We start from the raw sequence: 18,069 nt of genomic DNA, 5'->3' as shown, positions 1-18,069 counted from the left end.
GTGGTTAAATGGATGCCAAGGAAGGACCCCCCAGCCACCCACAGCCAGTTCTTCTTCAACCAGCTCTGGGGCTTCATAGTCTCAGTCCACTATATAGCCTAGTCGGTGTTGTCCTTTCTGAAGGATGTGTATGTCACTGGAACAAAACAGAACAATTAGGATACAAGATACTCGTGGTTCCCTACCATGGCAACTCTGAATGAAGGTGATCTACACAACTGAAGGATGTGTCACTTTATGGTTACATTAAATATGATTTAGCTACTATAAGACCTTGACATGCCTTAGATTAGAGTGCAGAGAGAAAATGTCACATAATACATCAAGATTGATAGGATGATTATCATGACTCATGACATAATAATAAAGAGCTCCAACATGCTTACCTTACCTTCACATGCTACTTTGCCTTGGCAGGGGCTTGAGGTGGCGAAACATATGCCACAATGCCTGGTTCGGGCGTATAGTCCTGTTTATTCTTGTGTAGCGCAGGGTGCGACTTGACGTTGTACCAACCCCAGTGTATGAGTCCAAGGCTCGTGCCCATAACAATCAAGACTTTGTAATTATTCCAGATAGTCTGCAATCCCATGATTGAAAGGCACTTGGCTCAACTATAACCACAGGCATAAAGAAAACATGAATGTCAAGAAGCATTGACTTGTTAATGCATTATAACCTTCTATTCAGTCAAACTGTAGACGTTTTTCAAAAGGGTGTCATGTCCCCATGCATTTATTTTTTTCTTGACCGTTTTAAAATTGTTCAACTGGTCAGTCATCAAACTGCAACGCCGCACGAATAACTGTCTTGCTTGGGTTAGATTTGCCATTTGAGTCATTTGAGCACAAGGCTATTCTCTGCCCTAGCACAGCTAGCTAGCTAGCTAGGTTATGTACAGCTTTCGCTAGTGAAACAGCTGACATTATGATACATTCAGAGATCATTAATTCATAATGCTTCATACATACAATAACACACATTTTTCACGTTGTGAACTTCAGTAATGTCGTATTTCACCAAATGTAAAAGCTGGCAGGCTAACTGAATGTTTGGTAACGTGTGACTAGGTTTAGCTAGCTAGCTAGTACTCACCTTCAAGAGTCAGCTCTTTCTCGTACGTCCACCATTTCTGGGTCCTCGCAGTCTTGTCGACTTGAAGATGCCTGAACATGAGATAATTGTGTAATGTTGATAATTTCAGCAAAGAGAATCAACCTCTCTTATATAAATATTAGAAAATTAGATGTTTCAAATGAAAACTAATTTCCCGCATAATATTTTAAACAAACGTTTTTAAAAACTACTACATATTAATGATGCAGTCAATATTTTAGCCACCTAGTGTTAAGGTTGGGTCCACAGAGAATGATAGAGGCCTCTGGTGGCCAAAAGGCCATTATTCCATGGGCAATACCACTGCCGGCTGCCATCATTTTAATGAAGTCAACTGGGTGGGACATCCAACGTCATTGGCTAATCCCTCCTTGGAGTCATGGTCATCCTGAGGAATCAACCAATTGTGAAGAAGAAAATAGACTACTTCAAAATGGAGTTAGCCTCAATGGCTCTGCCACAATGATGAGGTCTCTTTCCATCTCTATGGTTGGGACAGTAACTGAAAGGTCACTCACTGGTTTATGTGAAAAATCTGTCGATGTGCCCTTGAGTAAGGCACTTTATCCTATTTGCGCCTGTAAGTCGCTCTGGATAAGAGCTAAATGACTACAGTTTTCATTTAACATGTTTGCAACTTTGCCAGGACGAGAAATTGTGTTCCTGCGTTTTCACAATGTAATATTGAAGTGGTAAGCAGAAGCTATATGCTTATGAAGCTATTTTAATGTTCCTTTGGCTGGTTAAATGTTGACAATTCATCGCTGTTAAATGTTAACACGTCTCTGAAGCTCTCTAAAATTGATTAGAGGTTTGGGCCAGCAGAGGGAGCTGTCTGCCTATGTAATTATTACCAGATGAATCTCTCTCTCTCTCTCTCTCTCTCTCTCTCTCTCTCTCTCTCTCTCTCTCTCTCTCTCTTCCTTTTATGTCTCTCGACCCAAATTCCAGGAAAAAAGTTAAATATTATAAAACATATTTGTGGAAGCATGCATGTAAAATATGGTTAAGTGGCCTACTCAACCATGTCAACAGACATGTCAACAGACAAAAAAGAGTGGAATCCAGAACCAGTTTTCAGTTGTCATTACAATGAGCCCATCCTCCTCTGCTCCTCCCACCAGCCTCCTCTGCCTTACACCCCTCTGGGTCATCAATGCGTTTGTCACGAGATGACTATCACCCTACACACACCCACACGTACACACTTTGACACACCCCAGTTCACCAAATAGCCCCCATCTCTTACTCACTCACACACACACACAACCGACTTAGAAATCAAGGAATGTCTTGGGTTCATCATGTCCTGGTATTTTGTAATTTTTTGTAATTTTTATTAGGACCCCATTAAGCTAACGCCATAACGCTAGCAAATTTTCCTGGGGTCCAACACCAATTAACAAGACATTACAAACAACCACAATCAAGACTTCACAAACATTCAACAAGTAGACAATACAGATCATTAAAATACTGACAGGAAACACATTTAACATTCAGTTGATACTTTCTATTTGCTGTCCAGTCATATGGTCTATTACATTAGATGTTCTTTTATTTTTTTCTTGAAGGTGGATTTACTTTTTGCCTGAGAAATATGGATTGGTAAAAAGTTCCATTCATCTATAGCTCTATATAAAAACTGTAGACTTAAGGTGATTTGACCTTGGCTTCAGTTGTTTTAGCTGCCCTGAATTTGCCTGTCTGGTTTGGTGGTTATGCGTGTTGCTAGTATGTACTAATTGGACTAAAAAATACTGTTTTTATTTTATTTTAAATATAACATTCCTAAACAAAATCAGAAGACTAAATAGTAATTTGTTATTAACTTGAAGCCATGAAAGATTCTGATGCATTGTAATAATATTCATTCGGTTAGAGCAATGAAGAGAGAATCTGGCAGCCCTGTTTTGAGCCATTTGGAGCTTTTTTATAACTTTCTTTGCTGCAGATGACCATATAACTGGACTCTAAGTGTGATAGGACCAGGGATTGAATCACCTGAATCAGAGTGCTAGATGTTACATGCTCTGCACATTTTCGTGTAAAAGAAATTCCCTTACCCATCTTAATAACAATATTATCTATGTGTTCTGACCATGATAAAGCCGCGTCCAACACGACTCCTAGTAGTTTTGTTTTTTTCACTTGCTCTACATGTATTCTATTCATTGACAAATTCAATTGGGGGTCATCAGCAAGCATATATCTTGATCCAAATACAATACATTTAGTTTTAGAAATGTTTAACAGCAATTTGTTCATATCAACCCACTCAGACACCATTCTTAGTTCACTGCTTAGTACATCTGTTAGCTCATTACATTCTGATGCTGCACCATACATTGTAGTCATCAGCATACATGACCACTCTTGCTTTGTTCATTACTGAAGGTAAATAATTAGTAAAGATACATTAGAGTAGTGGGCCTAGGCAGCTTCCTTGAGGAACACCACAATGTGTATCTTTACTATTTGAAAAGCTACCATTAAATAACACTTTTTGCCTTCTCCTGGATAGATAGCTTTCCATCCAGGATACAGCTGCATCCTTAAGACCATAACATTTGAGTTTTCCTAGTAACAGTTCATGATCAATTACATCAAAAGCAGCACTGAAATCCAGCAACACTGCACCAACTAACTTCCTATCATCCATACTCTGTCATTTGTGCTAACGCCATACTCGTAGAATCCCCTTCTTTGTATGCATGCTGGAAACCTGTTATTAGACCATTATATGAGAAATAATCCTTGATTTGTACAGATACAATTTTTTCCCCAATAATTTACTTAACACAGGCAGCAAGCTTATAGGACAACTATTAGCACCAGTGAATGCAGATTGTGTATCCTTAGGTAGTGGAACCACCTTTGACTCTTTCCAGACTTCTGGGCACACATACATCAAGAACTTATTAAAAATATGAGATTGGTCTAGATATTTCGTTAGCTGTAACTCTAAGCAATTTGGCGTCTAGATTATCTGTACCAGGCGACTTGTCATCCGAAAGAGACAACAGCATCCTTTCTACCTCTTCCCTTTCTACTTGATGAAATTTGAACCTGCATTGCCTCTCCTTCATGATACATGTAACGGTCTTCTTCCTGGGAAGGAGAGGAGGACCAAAATGCGTAAACATCTTTCATGAAAGATGAAATTGTGACCACTATACAAAATAAGAAAACGTGGAAAAACCGAAACAGTCCTAACTGGTGCAAAACACAGAGACAGGAACAATCACCCACAAGATACCTAAAGAATATGGCTGCCTAAATATGGTTCCCAATCAGAGACAACGATAAACACCTGCCTCTGATTGAGAACTACTCCAGGCAACCATAGCCTTACCTAGACAACTATACTGAACACAACCCCATAGATTACAAAACCCCTAGACAAAACAAGACACATAAATCACCCATGTCACACCCTGGCCTAAGCAACATAATAAAGAAAACACAGAATACTAAGGCCAGGGCATGACAATACATATATGAATGAGAAACATTATAAAGAGTGGGAAGAGGGATGGCTGAAAATAACCATTCACTTAGGGCCATGCTACATTGTAAGCCTTATGGTGTTTGAAGGGCCACTGACTTCTCCAATCCTAACCACCCACCTTTAATCGTTTCAAAATGTTTTTGGGTGGTTCAAACTGAACCATCAAAGCCCCATTTAAAAAGTGCCTGATCCATGGTGAACCGGTCCCAGATCTGTTTGTGTCTTTCCAACTCTTATGGTCATTGTCACATGCAGATCTGAGACCAGTTTTGGATGACAGTGCAATATCAAAAATGGCATTGGATTTTTCCCCTGAAAGGGACAGAGGGGCAAAACAACCTATTACATGGCACTATTTGTGCGCGAAGCATGGAGTCAATCAGTTATGATATGTATGGTTAGTGTGCAAATGGGTCACTCCACGATCTTGCCGGGGGGGTAATTCGATAAAAGAGATATATTCCAAGCATGGCTCGCAACCTGGATCCCGGCCAAAGGCGAAGCAATGCGGTTTCTTGAACTCCCCACTTATTTTTCTCCAACCCGCATAGTAATGGAGGGAGGCATTTCAGCAACATTCCCATTGCGTTCCAGTTCTAATATCAGCATTCATTTCAAGAACGCAGGGCATAGCGATTGGATACTAATAGTGTCACTAGTTGTTTATTAGAAATGTATTAATTGCTGAGGCTATTCATGGTTTGAAATGTGACATCAATTTGTATTGTGCTGTAACTACATTCTGAAACCACAGCTACTGCTCCAAGTTTCAAGACAGTGTGTGTGCATCGTCTTGCAGGAGATGGCGCTGTTCCTTTTCATTGCCATATGACAAGACAGTTCAGGGGCTCTCTTTGCAACTTTGTTTATAGGAGGTAGGCTAATTAGCCAAACTTGGTGCAAACTGCCCCTAAATTGTAGTATTTCGCCATTTCATTGTTGTGAAGACTTGGAAGTACACATAGTATTAACCAGTGGAGGCTGCTGAGGGGAGGACGGCTCATAATAATGACTGGAATGGAGCAAATGGAATGGCATCAAACATATTGAAACCATGTGTTTGATGTACTTGATACCATTCCACAAATTCCACTCCAGCCATTACCACAAGCCCGTCCTCCCCAGTTAAGGTGCCACCAAACTCATGTGGTCTTAACTGTGCTTTTTAGCCTGGTAAAAGTGTCTTGACAAGTGTCTTTCTTGTGGACATCTGCCTACTCTCACATTTGTTCCCACGGTGGATTCCAGTCTAAAATACAGTCATCATTCATACTAACCAGCCAAATGTCAAGAGGTTAACTTCAAGGCTTTTGGCCGCACCAAGAAAGTCTTCCACCAATGACAATGCCCTCATAATTTAGAATAGATCAATCTTTAATCTAATAGGTTGTTTTGCCAGAGCTACACCTATTCTCGAAAAGACAAAAACCCAAGAGAGCCATTGCCATTGGTGAATCATCAGAAAATCAGCTATTATCATTTTACCAGCAAAGTTTCCCAGAGATATTATATTTTGCGGTGAGAAGTCTGCATGCAGAGAGTGGGCGGCAACTATTCATCCCTGAAAGAGAAGACAAATCACCTGATCCCATCTCCTTTTTTAATTTCTTTCTTTCTTCCCTTTTGCCTTTTTAATGGCGTGAAGAGAAAATTGTTGGTTTTGAGGAGGGGTTTCTTGTAGGGCTGGGAATTGCCAGGAACATCACGATACGATATTATCACGATACTTAGGTGCCGATACGATCTGTATTGCAATTCTAACGATTCTCTGCGTATTGCAATTCGATACTGCGAGTTTCTTGCAATTTCATGTTCCAAACATATTGCTCCCTATGTGCCTGCTGCAGAGACAAGAAAGAACCATAATTAATCTAGTTCTGGCGCAGGTTCAGCCAACTAGCGTTAGCTAACGCTACCGAGAAGAAGAAAAATAATATAATAGTATAATTCAAAATAATATTGAGATATGTAACTGTATAGATTTTTTTTCTTCCCCCCCCCCATCACAACAACTCTTCCCTGAAAAACTATACAATCTGTAAGTATTATACATTTTCATGTTGGCCTTTATCTTACCCGGCAACTGAATTATTTTGAAGTCAAGTGACCCATACTTTAGCTACATGGAATGACTGAGTATTTTACTGACTGGGAAAGGAGAGGGACATAGAGAACGTGTAACTATGGAAGATGGATGGACAGGTTGTGAGATAAATATTATGAAAGATTGAGCGAGATGGGGGGGAAGGCAACAGAGAGATTCAAAGAGCAAAACAGAGAGAAAGAGGGACAGAGAGAGGATAAAAGTGAAATGAATAGAGGAGAGAATAGAGACAGAGTGCGTAAACTATATACAACGTGGTAATTGAAGAGTATCACAGCCATGCCTGCTTAGTGGTAGGAAATAATCTTGCTCCTATCATTTACTTCTCGCTCTCCTATCCTTGCCACTTATCTCTGTGTGGTGTGTCTTTGTTGTCTGCGGGGGTCGTGAGCGTTGCTAACCCGTGGCAGGTCACCCCTCATTGTCTGACAGTGTGGGAACCCTGTAAGCTGGTGCTTCTTCAGGTTCCACCCCCAGGAGAATAGGCTAAAGACACCAGCTGGTTATCTGAATGGCGTTAGGTAGGAAGATACCATCGCCGGGATGGGGGGAGGAGAGTTACTAACTGCTTGAAAGTTTTCTATTTTCTCCAAGGTGAGAATCTATGAATGTGATAGACTTTGAGGTTGAGTTTCATATGTGTGTTCATTCCATTGCCTTTATCATTATGTAGCAAATACATTGTATTGATTGGCTATTGTTTGAATCAGGGTCTGGGTCTATTCCATCTCAACTCTCGTTATACAGTACGTCGTATTCTTATGAAGAAATTCCATGTCAAAATCCACAGACAGGAATTGAACTGGAATTAACTCTGGAAGGAATCTAAACTTGGGTGTCCTAACTATCAGGAATTGATTCCCCCCCGGCTTGCTCAGACAGATCAGACAGCAGACAGACAGCTTCGAGAGAGGGGTAATGTCTGTGCAGGTATCCACATGGTGACAAGATCATTTTTGTTCCAGCCCAGCACCATAACACACCTCATTTAGCCAAGGGCTGGATGATCACCTAGTTGAATCATCTAGTTGTATTAGTGCTGGGCTGGGAAAAAAATGTGTGGTCCTGGCTGTACACCCCCAGGACTGTCTGGACCATGTAAATAAAAAGTACTGACCAGAAAGCCAGAGATGTGTCTGTCCAATCCACGTTGATGGACTCACTGACTCCCTAAAACTCCCAGAGACTGTGTAAAAGTTTTCCTCTGGTATGTAAGTTCCCATGGATTTAGATAAGTGAGCAGAAGCTCAATGACCATAGTGCACCTGCAGCACATGCATACGTTTCCACTCAACTCAATTATTATCACGAATAATCTATATGAGAAGCATACTTTTCAGGGCCTAAAGAGCTCGGTTGCGGTCAATTCCATTTGAACTGAGTAAATACAGGAAATTAATTGAAATTCAGTAGGTTTGAACTGAGAAAAAAATCTTATTGAGAGGAATAAATCTTATTGTTAAGCATACATCTTATTCTTGAAGTTATGGGCAATTTCCAATTAGTGTATTAATGTCTTGCATTAAATGGGTTGAAATGGATCTCACTCAACCCTGATCAAGAGTGAGAATGAGGATAAGAAAAGGTGAGGAGGGTAAGCGTGAGAGAGGGTACGGGTAGATGATTAGATGGCCAGAAACTCTGGGCTTAACTTCAGCCCTGACCAGAGAGCTACGCCCGTGCCCTGCCTGATAGGCTGATCCACTGAGTCCTTTACTGGCAATCACTCACCACGCTTGAAGGGACACGTTTTTCAAGCCATTTCGCTCGGTGGGCGGTGCTATACGTCACGGTGGGCGTGGGTTTTAAAGTGCAATGACTGCCACGTTCTACCACGAACCCTCCGTCTGAGACCTCATTCGTGAATTAAGCAATGGTGGGTTTAAACTTTATAGTTTACAATTGCACTTTCACATTAGTTCATAATTTTGCTTTATTTGAACTAACAATAGCTAGCTACCAACTGGCTGGACCAGTTTCCCCAACCAACAACGTCAATGGAGCTATCAAGCCAATCAACTCAATTTAACTGAATAAAATATATGAAACTGATCATGACTAGATTTAATCTAATTTCAATGCGATTGGTTAGTCAACATGCAATAATACCTGTATACTGTCAATCAGTGAGATTAATTATTTGCGTTGCTGGCTTCATTAAAAACTGTTAATCTGATCGATTTTGGATATCCTGGTCTTATTTATTTGTTCGAGGGCCTATACATGAGGCTAGCTTTACCATATTATCCTGGAGGATACACACTCAGTTTCAATACTTTGCGTGAATGACATCTCTGAACTCTACACAATGCGAAATTCTAATACAAAATCATTTTGTTTAGGTTCTTTCTATTCCGAGACTGCGTGAAATAGCAAACATAATGTATATTCAACGATTATATTGATTTACTTCATGTTTGTGGCTCCCTGATGAAACAGTAAACATCCATTACTGTAGTTAGGTTTAGCCAACCTGTACTCTATGGTTTAGCAGTTGTGTGCTTGGCTCATTCTCAACGCTGTGTGCACCCGTATGCATGCTGAAATCTACACCCACCGTGACGTATACCACTGCCTTTGGGCGAAATGCTGTGAAAAGAGTGTGTCCGCATGTTTGAAAGGACAAAAGTGGCCAAAAAAAACGAAAGGAAGCAATCGGCTGAAACGGGGAGGGACCTAGCTAAATTTGTCCAATAAGAAATTCTTGTTTTGATTTTATTGCAAACTGTTTTTCCTACTGTGCAAACTCATGAATACAACCCTGGTGAGCTACTTGGCCAACTCCCTGGCAACAGAGCAAGACCAGATAGCAACAACTGGCCTAACCTTCCTTTGCAGGGATTGATCATCTGACTGATCATCTGACTGACCAAGCCTTAGGCTTGGGACTAGTCACTAGGTGCCAATGGGTGGGGGGTCACTGTTTGTGACTGGGAAGTGGAACACCTGCCAGGGCCCTCGGCTGGTCCCTGATAGAGCTCCTGGATGAATGGTCACTAATATCCGTGGGAGACAGCTTTTCCTTCAGAGCAGCCCCAGTATTCAGCACAGCGCGGCGCGGCACTGCTGACTCCCGGCTTGGCAGTCTTGTGAAGGCTTTAAGCCATTCCCTTGGCTGTAACCCCTGGTGGGAAAAAGCAAGCGTTCCTCTATAGGTTTACAATAGAGAGAGAGGTTTGCAGAGTTGCATTTAAGGGTTAAAGAAATTAAAGTGAGAAAGTGTTTATAGTATTAAAGTGAAATAGGTGATAAAATAACAAACCTGTTGACGGGATAGGGTTCCCTTTTGGGAACGACCCCTCCCCCGTTCAGCTGGAACGGTGGCGCACGGAACGCAAAAATATTCTTAGAAATATTTAACCTCCACACATTAACAAGTCCAATAGCTCAAATGAAAGATAAACACCTTGTTCATCTAGCCAGCAAGTCAGATTTCTAAAATGTTTTACGGCGAAAACATAGCACATATTTATGTCAAACCACCACCAAAGACACAGCTAATTTGAATAGCCAAGTTGAACAAAATATGCAATCAACAACCGCAGGATTAAAAGAAAAATAATTCACTAACCTTTTGAAAATCTTCATCAGATGACAGTAATAGGACATGTTACACAGTACATTTATGTTTTTTTTCAATAATATGCCATTTATATTCATAAATCTCTGTTTACAATGACGCCATGTTCAAAAAATGCTACTCAAATGTCCGGAGAAATGATGATAGCTAAGTCAGATAACAAGCAATACACATCATAAACTTTGACTAAATATACATGTTCTACATATAGTTAGAAAGATACACTTCTTCTTAATGCAACCGCTGTGTTACATTTATTTTTAACGTTACAGAGTTCGTTCACTAGGCTATAATATGAGACGGCACTCAGAAATTAGCATTATGTCTCCTCTATGTTTGAGTCCACAGAAACACAAAATTACCACATAAATATTCCCTTACCTTTGATGTTCTTCGATCAGAAGCCGTGGAAGGAGTCATACTTACCAAAAACTGCGTTTGGTTTTCAAGTCTGTGTCTTTGGGTTATCAAACGCGACAAATTCCGGCTGAAATGCAGCCAAAATTCTAGTGGATGCGCATCAAAACTTCAAAATTACATATTATATGTCGACTAAACTGGTCAAACTAAGTGCAGAATCAAGCTTGGATCAAGGATGTTCTAAACGTGCAAAACAATTATCAGCTCGAACAGATAAACTGACATCGTTTGGTGAAACCTGGAACAAAGAGAGCTCCAGACGCGACGACGCGCGCATGGAAGTGCATGTATTTTCGCGTGACCCAAAGGTTTTAGCCCGCCAAAGGGCGAGGGAGCGCGCGATTCTCACAATGAAACGCCCCATTGAAAGGAGACATCGCGCTAAAGAGATAGAAACTGTTCCCAGATCCGTAGCTGGTTGGGAAGGGTGGGGGCGATGACGTCAAAGTTGGCCCAACTTTTCTGATGACAAGAGAGAGTTTGGGAGAATGGCTGCCCTGAGAGTTCTGCTTTACATACAGACATAATTTGAACGGTTTTAGAAGCTTTAGAGTGTTTTCTATTCAATAATAATTATTATATGCATATATTAGCAATTTCTGACAGATTTTTTTCCTGTTTACTATGGGCACGCAATTCCTCCAAAGGGGGCAGTATTCTGCCCTATCTTTAACAGGTTTTAAGAGGTACATAAGTACCAGGAATTTCAATGCCCTCTTACATACGCACATTTGATTTTATTTTTAAAAATCTAAGCCTCATATCGAAAGCCCTGCATGTCAATTGCAAACACAGCTCTTGAGCCCCAGTACAACAACAACATGAGCGAGCTCATTTTCTTTGGTCGAAAAGAAAGCAAAACACACTAAGAGAGCTAATGACATTCAAGTATGCACCCCCAACCCCCCAAATAAATGATTCAAATCAAGAAGAAGATACTAGTCTCACGTGGTTGGAACACTAACATTCCGTAAAAACCTGAGCACATTTTCCAATTCGGATAATTTGATATCGACAGGCTCCTAAGTCCAGTTAGGTCTCGCTAGAGGTTTAGATTTCAAAATGCGTGGAGGGAGAGAGCGGAGTGTGGAAATCAAGGAAAGAGTAACTCTACCGTGACAATACTTGTTCTGCTGCTAATGGTAAAAAATATTGGCTTTGAATCACTTTACCCTCCTCCTCCTCTACCGTGGTTCCCCAAGGTCCAAGATGTGTGTGTGTGTGTGTTAATGTTACTCTCATTTAACTCATTTCCACAATGTCCAGCACTGGGGCCCGCCCCAGCATCACGACCCGGAGCTGTTTGGATAGAGTCGTGTTTACAAAATGCCACCAGACACACACACACACTCAGACACACACCCCCACTTCCAGAAATAATCATTCCCTGTATAGCAGGGGGATCTACAGTAGCATAACTGTTGGGGTGGTCAGAGACGGGAAATGGATACCTCCCATTCAAGTTCTTTTCACATCATGTTCAGAGACAGCAAATCTGTACCATACTTTACCACACAATACCTCAGACCATGTCATGTCACACCATGTCATGTAAATGCCATACATTATACAAGTTTACCATGTTGATTTGTAGAATGAGTAGTCCTGTGTGGCTCAGTTGGTAGAGCATGGCACTTGCAGCGCCAAGGATTGTGGGTCTGATTCTCACTGGGGCCACCATACGAACATTTATGCACACATGACTGTATGTCACTTTGGATAAAAGAGTCTGCTAAATAGCATTACATGTCTTATATAGGCTGTTTTGCGAAAGAAATGAAAAGCATACAACTCCTAGTCTTCATTAAAGTAGCTTAACTTACAATATCCCTCAAATCAATCAACAGTACCTCAAATCAAATCAAAGTTTATTTGTAACGCGAGACTTACCTCCAAGTTTAGAGGTCCCGAGGCCCTGGGCAAACGACCACGGAAGCGACCGCTGGTGTCACACCATACTGTTTACATACAACCAGACTCTACCAGAGCAGAGAAAGTGCAATAGAAAGCAGTAGTTTTGAGTCGTTTTCACTCAGCAGCAGCACCTAGTCAGGCAGGCTGACAAGCAGATACACACACACACACACACACACACACACACACACACACACACACACACACACACACACACACACACACACGGATAGACACACTGACACACACATGCATGCATGCACGCACACACAAGCAGAACAGTCAGGCAGGCACACACACACAGAATCACATACACACATGAACTTGTATGAACCTGGTTTTGGTGACTCAGCTGGCGCAAGGTTGGTGCCTTTCATTTTAGAGTGACGGACCACACAACTGGAAAGGTCCAAAGCACAGCGAGAGACATATGGTAGTTGTTAGGAGTGGAATCTTGACTTGGGAAGTTGGGATAAAGACAAGGACTGTTACTTGAATTTATGTGAAAATCTCCTGCTGGCATCAATGCATGAATCCAGCTAATGTTGGGACATTGCATTTGTAATTCAAGTTCTTTCACTGGAGATACCCATTGAGCACCCTTTTTAGTCTAGGACTAAATCAAATCAAATCAAGCTTTGTTTATACAGCACATTTCAGACATGGAATGCAAAATAATGTTCAGATGGGGAAAAAACAACAATGAAAAAAAACAATGAAAATAAAAACAGAAATATTTACTACACAACAAACGAGGATTCAAAAAAAACTAAAGGAGAACAATAACTGAATGACTAAAAAGCACACGAAGAAAAGCAAAGTCAAAAAGGTGTGATTTTAAGATCTCTTTTAAAAATGTCCACAGTTTCAGCCCCCCTCAGGTTCTCTGGCAGGCTTAATCTGTGTCTGGGAAACCAGCCCATAGTGTTATACACTACCCTATCTGCTACAGTTTATAGACACTGTACATTTGTTCATACATGCTTATGACAAGTGTTATGATGCATTATGATTGTATAATTGTGACTTATACCTGTTGGGGTTAGATACAATAGATTAATCTTAAATTATTCTGTGCATTTTATATTTCTAGCTACCACCCAGAGAAATGCTGCTCAGATATGTTCCCAGTTTGTCTGCTCACACAGGTTACACCCATAGACTTGTACTGGCAGGTAAAGCTTTATACTAACAGCTGTGCCATGACAGATACATGGGAAATGGTGTGTGCGTGTGCGCGTGCATGTGTGCGCGTGTGTGTGTGTGTCCGTGCACTTGCATGTTTGTCCAGTTGTGTGTGTCTGTGTGTATGTGTCCTACTAAGTGATTTTCTAGGTGTGTGTAGGTGGGTGTCTGAGAATTCAGACATGGTTGGGTGTGTCAGTGTGTGTGTGTGTGTGTGTGTGTGTGTGTGTGTGTGTGTGTGTGTGTGTGTGTGTGTGTGTGTGTGTGATCTTCTTCCAGTGAAGTCCCATTAGCTCCTTAAATAATAGATGCAGATGGCAGATGATGACATCCTGAATCCTGCCACACCTGACGGGCGGTGTTCCCGGAAGAAAATGACTGAATGACTTGGGAATGATTCCACCAAAGTCATTATTTAGGATGCTCAGAGTGTTTTGATTGGATTTATTTCACAATTAAAAATACAGACTCGGTGGCCAGTTTATTATGTACACAAATGTTTCACTCTTACAGACTGTGAGTCACGTGGCCGTGGCTTGCTATGTACTGTAAAACAGGCGTTGAGGCATTTGGTTACTGTTCGTTTGAACGTTAGAATGGGCAGGGGTGATGGTCTGAGCCGCGTTTATTGTCGAAGGAATGAGCGTTACACCGAGGCCTGTACTCTGGATCGATTTGGAGGTGGAGGGTTCGTCATGGTCTAGGGCGGTGTGTCACAGCATCATTGGACTGAGCTTGTTGTCATTGCAGGCAATTTCAACGCTGTGCGTTATAGGAAAGACATCCTTCTCCCTCATGTAGTACCCTCATCCTGACATGACTCTCCAGCATGACAATGCCACAAGCCATACTACTCGTTATGTGGGTGATTTCCTGCAAGAGAGGAATGTCAGTGTTCTGCCATGGCCAGCGAAGAGCCCGGATCTCAATCCCATTGAGCACATCTGGGACCTGTTGGATCGGAGGGTGAGGGCTAGTTGCCTTGGTGAAAGAGTGGGGTAACATTTCACAGCAAGAACAGTCAAATTAGGTGCAGTCCATGAGGAGGAGATGCACTGCAGTATTTAATGCAGCTGGTACCCACACCTGATACTGACTGTTACTTTTAATTTTGAACCCCCCCTCTTTGTTCAGGGACACATTATTCCATTTCTGTTAGTCACATGTCTGTGGAACTTGTTCTGTTTATGGCTCAGTTGTTGAATCTTATGTTCATACAAATATTTACACATGTTAAATTTGCTGAAAATAAACGCAGTTGACAGTGAGAGGACGTTTCTTATATATATATTTCTAGTCAACAAAGGGGGGTCAATAGGGCTTGAAATTACTGAAATGTTTTCTAAATATAGCAAAAATAAAATTATAAACAACTTACTATAAGATTTCACCTTTATAACTGTAATCTAAATATGATCCTACTAAATTACAATACAGTACTGTCACTATTTAATTTAACTGATGACAGAGAATTTTCTCCAAAACGTCCACTGAATGGCGCAGAGACACATCGTTACAATAACAGCTCACCTAAGGGAAGCATCAAGGATTTTTTAATATATTTTTTATTTGTCAGAGTAAAGACCTTGGGTCCGGAAACTGCTACAGGCTCTCATACCTTAACCAGATCGCCGGGCTCCCCTGCCACAACCGGCTCGTCGGGCTTTCATTCCTCTGCCAGATCGCCAGGCTCCCCTGCTTCCACCAGCTTCCACCAGCTCGTCAGGTTCTCATGCCTCAGCCGGATCGCCAGGCTCCCCTGCCTCAACCGATCTGTCAGGTTCCCGCGCCCCAGCTGACTCAACAGGTTCCCGTGCCTCAGCTGGCGTGACAGGTTCTCACGCACCAGCACCTTTGACGGCGTCTTTTTTACCCTGAGAAACTCCCAATCCTTAACGATTAACAGTGGTGGAAAAAGTACCCTAAAGTAAAAATACCTTAATAGAAAATGACTCAAGTAATAGTCCCCAAGTAAAATGATTTAGTTTAAAATATACTTAAGTATCAAAAGTGAAATTATAAATCATTCAAATTCCTTATATTAAACAAACCAAATGGCACCATTTTGTTGTCATTAATTTATGGAAAGCCATGGGCACACCAACATTCAGATATAATTTACAAACAAAGCATGTGTGTTTAGTGAGTCCGCCAGATCAGAGGCAGAAGAGATGTTCGGTTGATAAGTGCTTGAATTGGACTATTTTCCTGTCCTGCTAAGCATTCAAAATGTAACTAGTACTTTTAGGTGTCAGGGTAAATGTATGGAGTAAAAAGTACAATATGTTCTTAAGGAATGTAGTGAAGTAAAAGTAGTCAAAAATACAAAAAAAAAAAAACAACTTAAGTAGTACTTGAAAATATTTTTTACAGAAGTTCTTTACACCACTGACGAATACAAGCATGACCATAACATGATACAGCCACCACTATGCCTAAAAATATGAAGCATGGATTTGCCTTTGCTTTGTATTCAGGGCAAAAAGTGTATTTCTTTGCCACACAGTATTTTGCAGTATTACTTAATTAAGTGACTCGTTGCAAACAGGATGCATGTTGTGGAATATTTGTATTTTTTTACAGGCTTCCTTTTCACTCTGTCATTGGGTTAGTATTGTGGAGTAACTTGTTGATGATCCAGCCTCAGTTGTTTTCTCATATCACAACCGTTAAACCCTGTAGCTGTTTTAAAGTCACCATTGGCTTCGTGGTGAAATTCCTTCCTCTCCGGCAACTGAATTATGAAGGACACCTGTATCTTTGTAGTGACTGGGTGTATTGATGCACCATCCAAAGTGTAATAACTTCACCATGCTCAAAGGGATATTCAGAAGGGCACCAATAGGTGCCCTTCTTTGAGAGGCATTGGAAAACCTCCCTGGTCTTTGTGTTTGAATCTGTGTTTGAAATTCACTGCTTGACTGAGGGAACTTATAGATAATTGTATGTGTGGTACGGAGATGCGGTAGTCATTCAAACTTATTTAGGCTTGCCATAACAAAGGGCTTGAAAAAAAAAACTTCAAAACATTATTCCATTTTGACATGAGGTATTGTGTGTAGGCCAGTGACCAAAAAAAATCTCAATTTAATACATTTCAAATTCAGGCTGTAATACAACATTTGGTGGAGGTCAATGGGTGTGAATACTTTGAAGGCACTGTATAAAAAGCAGCCAGACAGACATCGAGGCATTGATTGAACGTTAGAATGGGCAAAACGAGAGACCTAAGCGACTTTGAGTGTGGTATGATCATCAGTGTCCGGGCGCGCCGGATCCAGTATCTCAGAAACAGTTGCCCTCCTTGGATTTTCATGCAGGACAGTGTCTAAGGGTTTACCGAGAATGGTGCGACAAACAGCATCCAGTCAGCTGCAGTCCTGTGGGCAAAAACTGCTCATTGATGAGAGAGGTCAAAGGATAATGGTAAGACTGGTGCAAGCTAACAGGCGGGCCACAAACAGACATAACGGTGAAGTACAACAGTGGTGTGCAGAACGGCATCTCGGAACGCAGAACTCGTCAATCCTTGTCACGGATGGGCTATTGCATCTGATGACCACACCGGGTTCCACTCCTATCAGCTAAAACCAACAAGCGCCTCCAATGGGCACGCAATGACGTACACTGGAAAATTGAGGAGTGGAAAAACATGACCACAAGTTCAGTTCAGTTTACTTGAGTGGCCTGCGCAGACCCCAAACCTCAACCCAATAGAGCATCTTTGGGTTGAGATGGAACGGGGCTGTTCGCAGCATGAATATACCGCTGTCCAATCTGCAGCAACTGTGTGATGCCATCATGTCAGCATGGACCTAGTCGAAATATTTAAAACTACTGAAAATGTTCACACAGTGGTTTCACTAAATCCTTTTATTTCTGTCTTTGTGATGGGATGAACTCAACATTTAAAGGAGGACTATTATTGGCATACATGGCATTTAAGTGCAATTGAAACTGTCTTCTGTGGGTTACATGATAACATATTATAATACAAATAACATTTCTGGGTATCATTCAAATGATTATTGTTCAAACAACAAATAAATGGCATAACAGACCTGAGGTTCCCAAACTTTTTATAGGGCCATACCTCTCCAAACATTTAACCTCCAGCTGCGTACCCCCTCTAGCACCAGGGTCAGCACACTGTCAAATGTTGTTTTTTTGACATCATTGTAAGTCTGCCACACACACACACACTATACGATACATTTATTAAACTTAAGAATTGAGTGA

At 41.2% G+C, this 18,069-nt stretch overlaps 1 long non-coding RNA gene across 1 annotated transcript; it reads right to left on the bottom strand.

The window, feature by feature from the left end:
• Positions 1 to 585: 585 nt before the first annotated feature.
• On the bottom strand, positions 586 to 1,446 carry LOC112230406. Its single transcript, XR_002950317.1, has 3 exons — positions 1,342 to 1,446; positions 1,096 to 1,166; positions 586 to 614 (listed from the first exon to the last, which is right to left on the bottom strand). It is a non-coding gene; the product is annotated as an uncharacterized LOC112230406 (long non-coding RNA).
• Between the last annotated feature and the right edge of the window lie 16,623 nt (positions 1,447 to 18,069).

Source organism: Oncorhynchus tshawytscha, linkage group LG32 (assembly GCF_018296145.1).
Source record: "Oncorhynchus tshawytscha isolate Ot180627B linkage group LG32, Otsh_v2.0, whole genome shotgun sequence".
Lineage (NCBI taxonomy): Eukaryota > Metazoa > Chordata > Actinopteri > Salmoniformes > Salmonidae > Oncorhynchus > Oncorhynchus tshawytscha.
Note: the sequence above shows the minus strand (reverse complement) of the source record. Positions and strands in the feature narration are given on the sequence as shown.